We start from the raw sequence: 11,814 nt of genomic DNA, 5'->3' as shown, positions 1-11,814 counted from the left end.
CATCTCATGTGCTAGATGGAATTACCAATAATGATCTTGGACACAAATAACCAGACAGACTCAAAGAATATGGCAAAGTACACTTTATTATTAGCATAAAATAAAGTAGGGCGATCTGGCGAATAACAGGCAGTAATTCATGCACTCACACCTAAGTGTGATTATACAAAGGTTTTCTACCTAGATATGCATCATCTATGATGTCATCCTACGTGACAAACTAAAACCTATTGAAGGGAGGAATTGGTTAAGGGAACATTTGTACCTATAGTTTGTATAAGTGTTAATAACTTCATTGGTTGCCCCTTATCTGGTGGGCACACCTTGAACCACATCTAAATATGTATATTACTGAATATAGCAGAAAAATGGCAGTGGGTTGGTCTTTGTAACATTGTATAACATGTTTCTACATAGTCACTCTGATTGGTTGGCATGCTTTGCTTTCCTAACCTTGGACTTCTTGCTCGTTAGCAGCACGTAAGCAAAGTTAACTCTGGTGCCGCAAGTAACGTCAGACTATCCCCACTTTTCCAATTAGTCTGTCGTCTCTCATTGGTCAGGCCCCAAGCCAAGGCTTCTCCTTTGTAGTTGACCTTGAAGCCTGTTTTCTGTTCTGGGACATTCAAGGGAGTGTAGGCACACTATTATCTTCTTTTGCGCTTCATTAATAGCCCTTGTTTTTAACTTCTGAATCACGTGGGCGGAGACCACACATTTGTCCATCTCAGTCTTCTATTTGCTGCTATTTGATTCAATTGAGCTGGGTGTCATTACCCTTCACGGTCTCTGGAGACTTGATCACTTCATCTTACATAGGTTTTCTGCATCTTTAATTGTCTAATACTTGGCTCTTGCAGATGTGTTCTACTTTGCTTAATCTAAGAGAAATATGTCTTACATACATGGCTTATCTTTTTGACTCCCCTTGTCACTTGCAATTATTCCTTGAAGGAGCATCCTTGATCCCAGGCCAATAGACTCCTCTTTATTCCTCACACAAAGCTATGTTTGCAGTGTCTCCTGACTCAGTAGCCCTGGTCTCTCTCTGAAGTAGATTGATTGGTTTTAATACGAGTCCGACGTCCATTTTTCCACCATGGCCACTCTAGCCATGTTATGTTTTCCTCTGCAGCAAACTTGTATATGTCTCATCTACCTTGCTTTTCTGCGCATATACACTTATTAGTCAGCATGTTACTTTATCTTCTTTGCATATATGATTTCCTCATATACGATTGCATGTTTCTCTTGTTACTTCAATTACATCTTTATTCTTTGAGTATTTGCATATTGTTTCAGTGACTCTCAGTATCTTTCCTCTATGATGTCATTCTGCTCTTGTCAGATTTCGCTTATAGTTCTATGATGTGCAATGGTGTGTGCAGACATCCTTCCACCCTCTCAGCGTGAGGGTACATTTGATATGGTTGTCTGAGTGCATATATTCTCTCATACACCCAATGCGGTATTGGGATGACAACTGGTGTCCCACATAAGGCTCTTCTCCTACTGTTCCAGTATGATGAGGTGAGGGGGCGGGAGCTAGGGGTGACATGTCTACCTGCTCCTCTACAGCTTTACTTGCCAAGAATGTATGATGATTCAATTTTTATCACTTTAGCAGACTTGTCAGGTGTAAAGCTGTTGATAATACTTGGGAGACTTTTGGTAGTGTCTTTCTTTGGGGGACAAGACTCTGGGCCTCATTAGGGGGTGGGTGGAATGGGTTTAACAGCGCGGGTAATGGTGCAGGTAAACCCATTCTGCCTTATTACAAAGTTCCCTAGTGGGACCCACTCAGAATGTCTGGTCAGACCAGACGTCCTTTGCGGGTCCCGCTAGGGGACCAGGGAGCTAATTATTAGCTCCCTCCCAATTCCCATTGAGCCCTCTGAGGGCTCAAATGGGAATGGGCATGGGTTTCTTCAATGAGGAATTACCGGACCTCCAAGGTTGGAACGGCCCAGTAATTCCTCATTGAAGGAACCCGGACCCGAGTTTGGAAGCAGCCATGGCGCTAATAGCAGCATGGCAACCTCCAAACTCGTAATGAGGCCCTCTGTTTCTAGATATTGCATCAATATTCCTAAAGGCTTTTTTTTGCAACTTGCTTCAGTATCAAGCTGTCCTTTTCTGCTTCTGGTGACAAAGTTGCATATATAAGCAGAAAATCTGTTAGGTTGTTCCTTATACAATTCCATACCTTTCCACAAATCTGAACCAAACTTTGCATAGTTAGTTTTTAGGACACTCCAGACAATACTGGCTACATGAAATTTGGACACATCACCCTTCTACATGGATTACAGCCTCTGCACACATGAGACTGTTTTCTCAAATCGGTGAAACATCAATGTGATCGTAGAAGGACTGGACAAAGCTAATTTTAAGCATCTTGACGCGAGTAACAAGACTCAAAGGCCTTGAAAACCATGTTTCAAGGCCCTAAAATGCACCATTTCTGAGGTATTTGCACCATGCCAGGGTGAGGCAACAGGTGGGTAGAGCACACAGAACGTCCAACTATGCTGCAGCATGCCACCTCTCGCCTCCCCTCCATGTTTGCTCCAGGCTATGTAAACCAGCCACATGCGCCCATTCTCAGTGCAGTTTACTTCAGCGTGCAAAACACATCAAGAAATAAGCAACTTGGGACAGCAACATACAGGATCATTGATTTTTAACAATTGATGACAGTATTATCATGTCTGTCTAAGGAACCCATGCGGAGCATGGATGCTTGTTGCTAGCATTCTATAATACTGGTTAAGACCTTCCAAGGGAAAAAATCTTTAAACATCTTATATTTTTCTAGTGCTTCCTCAAGGAGGTTTGTTTCTAATGCCGATAACACCTCCATTTTGTTCCAGCATTGGCCTCTCCCATCCTGAGGCACAGGCACAGAGATCTTCTATGAAAATAGCTAAGATTTGTTGTGTAAAAAACCCACTATGTGAAACAATGTGAAATCCCTGAGCACTACTTCTGTGCTCACATGCAACCTTGGCCACCTTACAATTACTCATGTACAAAGGTGCGCACAGAGCATGGTACTAGCAAGAACCTGTTTATGTGCTCATCTCTCAGAGGGTTAAATGCTTCCCAAACATTTGTTTCACACATCAGTTATGGAAATATGGGAGTTGCTGGGGGCTCCTTTCAAATTCTGTTGCACCATGAGGAGCCCTTTTCTCTCACTGGCATCAAATTCTGCCTCCACCACCACTGTCAAGCATTGTTTGGTTTCTGACACCTTCCTCTCATTCATTTAGTATATCCGTTATACTATGATTGCATGGTATTTGTTTCCATATTGAATCGCTCTTTTGTCAGCCATAAGAGTCTTGTACTGTACAACATACAGTGGAGAATGTGTGATGAAAACTTCCCATTCCAGGTAAGACTTAATGGGTACCATTTCATTTAAAATTGCATTTGCCACCTACTTCAGTAGCTGGTAGGGATTTCAGGTGTCTTAATAAGAAATGTTCTCGATGCCTTAGTTGATGTTTCGCTTTCTATTGATACATTGACCATTTCTAGGGTTTCCAACTATTCTTTTAGCTGCCTTGGATGTGTGTATGTTTATACAATAACAGTTCTAGAAATAACCCTGCTTCTCTAGAAATGTCCGTAATCTGTCTATATAATTCTACTTTTCATATCAAGTATGGGTTATTTGAAGAATATTCAAATACGTGTTAACCTATGACCGTGTACATGTTGGAAGCCATGTCTGTTGTGTTGCATTGCCCCACCCCAGGCCTCCCTGGTGCATTGCAGGCTCATTGCTTCAACCTATCCCTTTTGGTGTTTAACCCTAAAATCATTTTTTTTCTACAAGCTAAACAAAACCTGGAGTGGAGTGGTTTATGGTGGAGGGTGGGGTGTTGGCTATTCTGGGTCTTTTGCATTTGTGTTAAAAAACTATGGTGGGTGGATGTGAAGTGGAGGAGATATGCTTTCAAAGGGGAAGATCCAGATATATGTGCTTCCTTGGAGAAGGAAAATGTGAGGAGGGAGAAGTAACAAGGAAGGTAGGGATAGGCAAGAATCGATCTTTTCTGGATTCAATTATAAATATTGCAAGGTATACCTGTTAATTTAACGTCCCCTGGTATACAATCCCAACCCACAATTCTGGGACAAGAAATAGCCTGTATTTGGAGGTAAAAGTCAAATTTATTTAAATAAAAGAGAATCAAAGGTGGCCCGCAAGCTTTATGCTGGGAAATCAAAAGCATTAAAAACAAAGATATTGGTAGCTGGTTTTCCGAAATAAGAATAGCCCTGTCTGTGAAAATCTTACTTAGATACAGTGCCCACATCCAGTTATTGCATGAATCAATCAATTATAGTTTTCAATCTGATATATAATTCTAATTGGACAATCTAATTTCTAAACAACACAATCTAAATCCATAAATACATTGCCGCTTATCAACCCGCACAACATATACATAAAGCTGAATTTCTTTTAAGATTGACAGATTTTCAAGAGGTTTTATTTTCACCACTGTCAATAAAACAACTATGCCCCCAAGCCTCTTAGATGATTTGGACAATTTTAATTTGAGGTCCTTTCACTTCAACACAAGATCATTGGTGAAATGGTTCTGTTCATTTGGAAGTGTTTGTTTTCTTTGGCAATGGAAATGCTAAACTCCCTTTTATCCAAATAACATTTTTGAATACCTATGACTTTCACAGATGTTGATTTATACATTCTCGATCAGGATATGAAGTGTGCACATTGGTTCATAGCCCCAGTTTGTGACTATGTCGCTGAAAAACCAGAGGATTCAATTTATTTAGCTATTTTACAAAATGCTGTGCTTTTGGTACTGAAAAATGCTATTAATTTCTTCCTATTCAAATTTAATATCACTCAGCATTGGATGCAGTGAAAGCAGGATAGTTTTCACACTAAGAAACTATCACATCCTATTCGAATTCTGTTAGTGATACATTATGAGTCACTGTGTTCTAGGTACAGGAAAATGCTGGTGTTCTCCAATTAGTCGATTTCACTTGGCTTGAAATATAGTAAGGAAGTATGGTTGCATTATTTACACTAAAATGTTAAGGCATTCTATTTGGAATGATCTCCCTCTAGTGGTGATCCCTCCAAGTCCACCCACACCTGGGACTAAGCAGAGAAATAATTACATTGGGGAATTTTCATGCTCACGTTTCAATCGTTCTATAATTCACAGAGCCACCAAGAACCCTCAAGAGTATCCAGAACATTTCAGATCAGCTGGGTCACATCTGCTCTCTTTCTCCCTCCTCTAGGAAGGCAGTTCTGGCTCAGTAAAATCTTCAGGCTTTCTTCATGGCTAAAACCCCTTTCATCTCCAAATATCATCCAAAATCAACACTCATGCATTATGAGCAGATATGTCCTTTTCTGCAGCCAATCCCAGGGCTCATTTTTTAATCCCTGCTGTTTCTACTTTTGTAAAGTGTAACAGTGTGTCGTACCTGAACTCACACTTTTTTATTGGCTGAGTCTTTTCATTGGCTTGCTTAACAGGCAGACACGTTCAGAGAATATACCTCGTATCTTTAACAGGTCGATCGAATTTTCTGAACATGTGACAAGGTCGGGGGGTGTACACTTTGGACAATATGAGCAACATGACACATCAATGAAACACAGATTTCTAGACTCCCATTCTCCTCACAAGCATGCTCCTCACAAATCCAGGGCTATTAATGTATGTGATCAAATATAATTTGATTTATAATTTTATAACATATTAAAAAATCTTCAAATATCTTTTTCTTAATCACGTTATAGAGGAGAATCTTATGTCTTCAAAACACCTTTCCATTTTACTCTACATCCTGTCGTTAGGTAGTTATGTTGCAAATTGTGTTTTGGTTCTGAAGCGTCTTTTAGTAATACTAAGCTGCATCATTGTCTTCAAATTGTGGATGTGAAATTTCTGTCTCAGCTTGACTTCAGATAATGATTAATCTCAATCAGCTGACAGGCCTTTTTTGTTTGCAAAGCCTATCATGGCTCAAAGGATGGCAGGTTGTATTGGATGCCTAGTTCAGGGCAATAATTTCCCTTTTAACGCTGGGGTTTGGCACTACCAAGCACCTAGAAGGAGAATAATTTAGATTATATCTTCATAGGAGATCATCTATTTGGCATACCTGGAATGTTTCTCAGTGTATTTCAAAGGATATGTTCTCTTGAAATTAGCCCATGTGGGTGAGAGCAGCCGATTGCCCAGAGGCCTTGCACAGGTGGCTCTTTGTTATAGTAAACGTAATGTGTTTGTTTAATGAAAGGAAAATGTGTTTGTTCCTCTCCAGATGGCCATGTTAATCTCATGGGACTTTAAATCTTCCTATCAACAATATATGCAGTGCTAAACAGAAATTAGTTTGTGCTCATATGATTTCCTACACATGAAAATCATATTTACTTCTGTTGTACTGATGGTGCACAAGGCATTCCTTATAAATAGCTTACAGTAATTTCTCTCCTTTGTGTTCAACATATACTGAATAAACAGTACCTTGTAATTTCCACACTATGGGCCTCATTACGATCTAAGCGGTAAGTTACCGCCTGGGTCGTACCCTTACCACCATGGCGTAAACTATGTTTACGCCATGGTGGTTGGCGGATTTACCGCCCCATTCCAAGGTTAGTGGGGTGGTAAATCCCCATTTCCCATTTTACCCTTCCCCATTCCCATTTTTGCCCCATAGGGCATAATGGGAATGGGGAAAGGCGCTAATTACGCCACCGTAAATTACGGGGGCGTAATTAGCACCAAGGTCCCTTTGCGGCATGGGTTTTAACGCCTGCAAAAAGCAGGGGTTAAAATTACCATCCCGCAAAGGGAACTTGGAATCAGGCGTTAAGGGTCGGCTCCGTTTACGGCGCCGTAAACCCCTTAACGCCTGGGTCCTAATGTGGGCCTATGTCATTTTTCCATTTCTTCTTGCGGAAAACACGGATGCATACGTATTGCTTGTATCAAATTGCCCGTGGCTGAATTTTGTGTGGCTGTTTTGACTGAAAATGTATGCGGGGGAAACACCCTGCAAATACCCACGCAATCCCCCTATATTATGCTTTACCCCAAACCCACTCCCGCATTTATTTTTGGTAAAACGCTGCAAAGAAATTCAGCCAATTCAGTCGCGGCCAATTCGGTCGCGGGCAACTTGGGTAATGCCGAAAACAGAAGGTGGTCAATTTGAAACATATATGTGAGCTTACAAAATGCCAAGAGGGTTTGCTTTGCAAGTGCAGTTACATTTGCAGTATCTTTCAGTAATACAAACTAAGTTTACATTGGAACTTAGCAACATTTTCACATGTTTATTTTCGCAATGAGAGTATTAAGGTTATAATATGCACACCCTTTTCATCATGTGCAGCTGTAAGTAGAACATTGTTATTTATAAAAGAGGCTTTCAGCATCCTTTCTGTCCGTGTGAATTTGATCACGATCAGTTCTTGGGCCTTGAGTACATTTTCACCTATGCAGTTCAAAGTGAAGTTCAATTTATAGTGAAATCTGTGTCATTTTATCTTGTGCTGTCTCTCAGGTGTGAAGGGAACTACCTGCCTTTGAAGGTTTGATTTTTCCAGGTATTTGAAGAAAAACACAACACACGTGTATGATGCAAGGTACCATTCAGGCATCTCCCGCTCTAGATTCATCCAATTTACATTTCCCCCAACTTCAGGAACATAAGAACCCCTACCTGACCCTGAACAACCCTTGTTTGGTTTGGACTCCTTTGCTCCCCTCCAGTTAAAAAATGCATCAGTCCTCTTTGCCAGGGCCATCTTAAGCACTTTTGGGGCCCTGGGCACGGGCATCTTTGGGGCCCCCCCTCCACTAAACCAAATGAATTAAGGGATCAATAATACTGGTCGCGGCCTCCACCCCCAGCCATTGCGCTCACAACCTATACGTTGACATGCTGTCTCACAGCATAATAAGCACGTTTACTCCCTTTAAGACCCCTTACCCTCTTCATTCTTGCTCTAATCAAAATGATAAACAAGTAGCATTTGAAGACCAACCATAGCAGTCTACGAAGAGATTACTGTTCTAGCACATACAGGATCATTTCTATCAATAGCATCCAGGAAGATATGCAGCCTGTAGTATTAATGCAGGACCATATGCCAAAGGTACATGTAACCCATAATAGACAGAGTACTCACATTAGCTACCTCACAGAATGCAAAAGTGCTCATGCATGGAGAGAGGAGGCCAATTGGAAGGAAAGGAAAGCTACACATACCATAGCATGGATAGTGGATGCAGATTAGAAACTACTACAAAGGTGTCTTTATCCAGACAGACTGATAATAGAAGTGGGATATGGTTTTCAAATAGTGTCGCTATTAGATATCAAATGAACAAATGCCTGTGGTGTGCGACATAAATATGCTCCCTATTAAAATGGAAGCAACCCTATAGCCAGTGAAACCATGAATATGATGTTTATGAAGATCATACCACGAAAAGGAAATCACTCTGAAGTGCTGACAATTTTAAAAGCTTTAGGGAGTGGCAATATTGAGAGGTTAGGCAATACAAGAACAAATGAGATGCCCAGGATCACACATTGGTCAACGGGTGAAGCTGGGATTTGTGCCAACTCTACAATTTCTGTATTTGAAGACTTTCTTTTCCAGTTCTTACCATGAACTACAACAATCTCATTTTATAAAAACGGACTTGGATAGTACACAAATCACATTAACAAACATGACAATTTTTAAACAAAATATTGTAGAAGGGTGTTATGCAAAATGGGAATGGTTATAGCTTCATTCTCTCCATCATCAAGGGAAGTATATAACTACCAGCATACCAATCGATGTGATCTAACACATTTAATCTGGGTATGTCTTTTTTTATTTTAAAGCTTTAAATATTTCCAAAACAATGGGTTGTGAAATTTTCATTCATAAATGTGCATAAACCCTTCCACTTTTACCAAAATGCAAACCGTTTTTCTTCTCAAACAAGTAGACCTTAAAATATGCTTGCCTGAGGCCTACAAAATCTGGTCCGCTCTCTTCTGTCTATCAACCCTTCCACCCAAATACATAAGAAGAAAGATCAAGTAATGGGCTAAACGATACCAGCAGCATGCAAGAAGGCAAACCTCACAGAAGACAGCACAGTCATTTAATAACCATTATATTAGATGATTTTGCCAGGATCACTGTATCATCTGCTGGCAAATCCAGGACACAAGCATGAACGCTTTTGTTCCATAGTCTTGAATTTGGATACTTATTCACCTCTTGGACTAACAGTTTATGCCATCATTGGACGTGATTGCCAAGGTTTTACAAAACCCCATCTGAACAAACCAATTTCTAGACCTTCACCATACGGATGATATGTTAGTTTTTATAGCAACCCTTATCTGGTGCAGGTACATTGCTGATAATAGCAGACGTTGTGTTGCAAAACCAAGTACATAGGTAGGAAGGTTTATAAACTTCAGACATAGGAAAGGCTCAGCCAGCCTTGATGGAATATGATATTCTAATTTTGAATATGAACACATATCTCTGCAATGGGTGCTTCACACACTGAGCTAACTTCTGAACCATTGTGGCACTCAATTTATCAATATGCATTTCACTTTTGCCTATTGCACATGATCAACATAATTCTCACAGGAATGAAATAATGCTACAGAGTTGTGCCGTAAGGAACACAAAAACTATGTATACCACAGTGAACACAGAAAGCAATACATGATGAATTGATTAAGGCAGAATGTACTTGTCAAAACAGAAAGGCAAAAGGTTTAGACCCTCAGCAGCACCCCATTAAATATCCTGATGTGTGTTATTTAGGACTGGTGAACAATGGAATCTTAGTTCTTCAGATCAGGCAGCTTTGTGGGGACCCCCCTTTGCCCGCCCATAAAAACGTCTCTGATCATTGCCTCCAATATCACAATGGCTTCCCTTTAGCTTTTCCCTTGAACTCTTTTAGCTCATGGATCCCGAATAAAGCCACCATATCTCTCATCAGTCCCAGATGTCTTCCCGCTGCCACTATGCCTCCAGCTTCTCCTCTTCATGAGTTTTCATCAAGCCCGTAGTCCAAAAGGGTTTCCATTTAGAACTCCATGAGGTACTCCGCGATTTGTTCAAGGAGCAGGTTAATCACACTATTGACTCCCCAGTATCGGCTGTGCCGATTCTAAGGACGACAGTGCGATCCTCTAACAAGACAAGCGAGGAGCAGGTCAGTCACATTGTGGACTCTCCAGTGCGCGCTGTGCTGATTCTAAAGGATGCAGTAGCAGCAAGAATCTCCAAATATAACATGCAAGGGTGTTTTGAATGCATGTAATTCTAGAGGTCCATCTAATTTTGACGAAGATACTGCCCAGCACACTAGAATGTCCCTTGCCCCCTGATGAAGACGTGGTGAAACTACACTTAAATGTCTAAACCAGTCGGTCCTGTTGCAGCCTTGGAAATGTGATTGTGTTTCACTTTACAACTACTACGATCCACTCCAAGATAAAAAAAAAAACACACATGTTTTGGAATATTGTAATTTAATGGTGTTGCTATGAAATTAAATGAAATGTTCAGTGTTTTGCATAAATATGAATGGTGAGTTTCTAATGCATGACTCAATTAGGATAGATTACTTGATTGATGTGTGTGAATGAGCTTTTGTCACCTTTTGTGTATTTTATTAACTGTGATTTTAGCTCCATTTAATTGTTGCTCATTTTTGATTTACTCATGATTTATCTCATAAACAATTTTGTATCATTCTAAAAAAAAAATATAATTTCTTTTCAATTCTGTTCTCTGGATCCTCTTTTCAGTACAAGCATATGTGGTAATTCCCCGTTGCAGAGAGTGGGGATTTCCAGCTCTTCAGCATAACACAACATCCACTGCATCCCATCATAGCTGCTAAACCGCTTCCCAATATAATTCCCCACTGATCCATGTCTACCATTAGCGACCATGACTCTCAGAAGGCTACGATGCATTCCCAATCAGACTCATTTCTTTGACACATGGCTCCCGACTTCCTGTTAAGCTGTGTGTCTTCCCACAGTGACGTGTCTCCCATTATGCCCTATGCCTCTCCAAAAACTTCTACAATCAACAATGTCTTCACAATTAACCTACATACCTTTGTTTCAATGTCCCATATCTCCCACAAAGTAACATGCAGCGTCCCTACTGTTCCCAAAATTTTGCCTCCAGTTTCCAGAAACAAATTCCTGAAAATTAACTAAATTCCTTGGAAACCAAGACACATATTTTGATCAAAAGTAAAAGGAGGACTAAAACAGTGGGGTATCAGAGATGCGTGTAAATGGAGAGTGGGGTTAAAGTGGAAGTATGTGGGGAAAAGCACTTTAAATAAAAAAGAGAAGGGTCATTTGGAGCGGGGGAGAATTAAAGGAAAATAATTTCCAGCATGCCCATGTAAGCAAAAGACATAAATCCTGCTTTCACATCTCACCCGCAGCTCCCGATAACTCAAGATCAGCTGCCCATACCTCGCCATCATATCCAGATGTCCCCCTCTCAAACATCCGATGTCCTACCTTAATTTCCACATGTTTCCCCCTAACCACGGGGTACTCACAGGCATTGGCACGACACTCCTCTGGCTCCCATCACAGCAGTATCCAGTGTTCAAAAATAGCTACAGTGCAGTTTGCAGCGGCAACCTGTTTGTGATTAATTGACTTGGATTGGATACAAGGGCTAGATAGTTATCAATAAGGCCGAGTACATTATGTATTCATTTATAA

The 11,814-nt window shown here is 40.6% G+C and overlaps 1 pseudogene; it reads right to left on the bottom strand.

The window, feature by feature from the left end:
* Positions 1–2,749: 2,749 nt before the first annotated feature.
* LOC138498306 (metastasis-associated protein MTA1 pseudogene) lies at positions 2,750–3,737 on the bottom strand (annotated as a pseudogene).
* Between the last annotated feature and the right edge of the window lie 8,077 nt (positions 3,738–11,814).

This window comes from Ambystoma mexicanum, chromosome 5q (genome assembly GCF_040938575.1).
Source record: "Ambystoma mexicanum isolate Mex_15411 chromosome 5q, UKY_AmexF1_1, whole genome shotgun sequence".
NCBI lineage: Eukaryota > Metazoa > Chordata > Amphibia > Caudata > Ambystomatidae > Ambystoma > Ambystoma mexicanum.
This window is presented reverse-complemented; position numbering and strand designations above follow the sequence as displayed.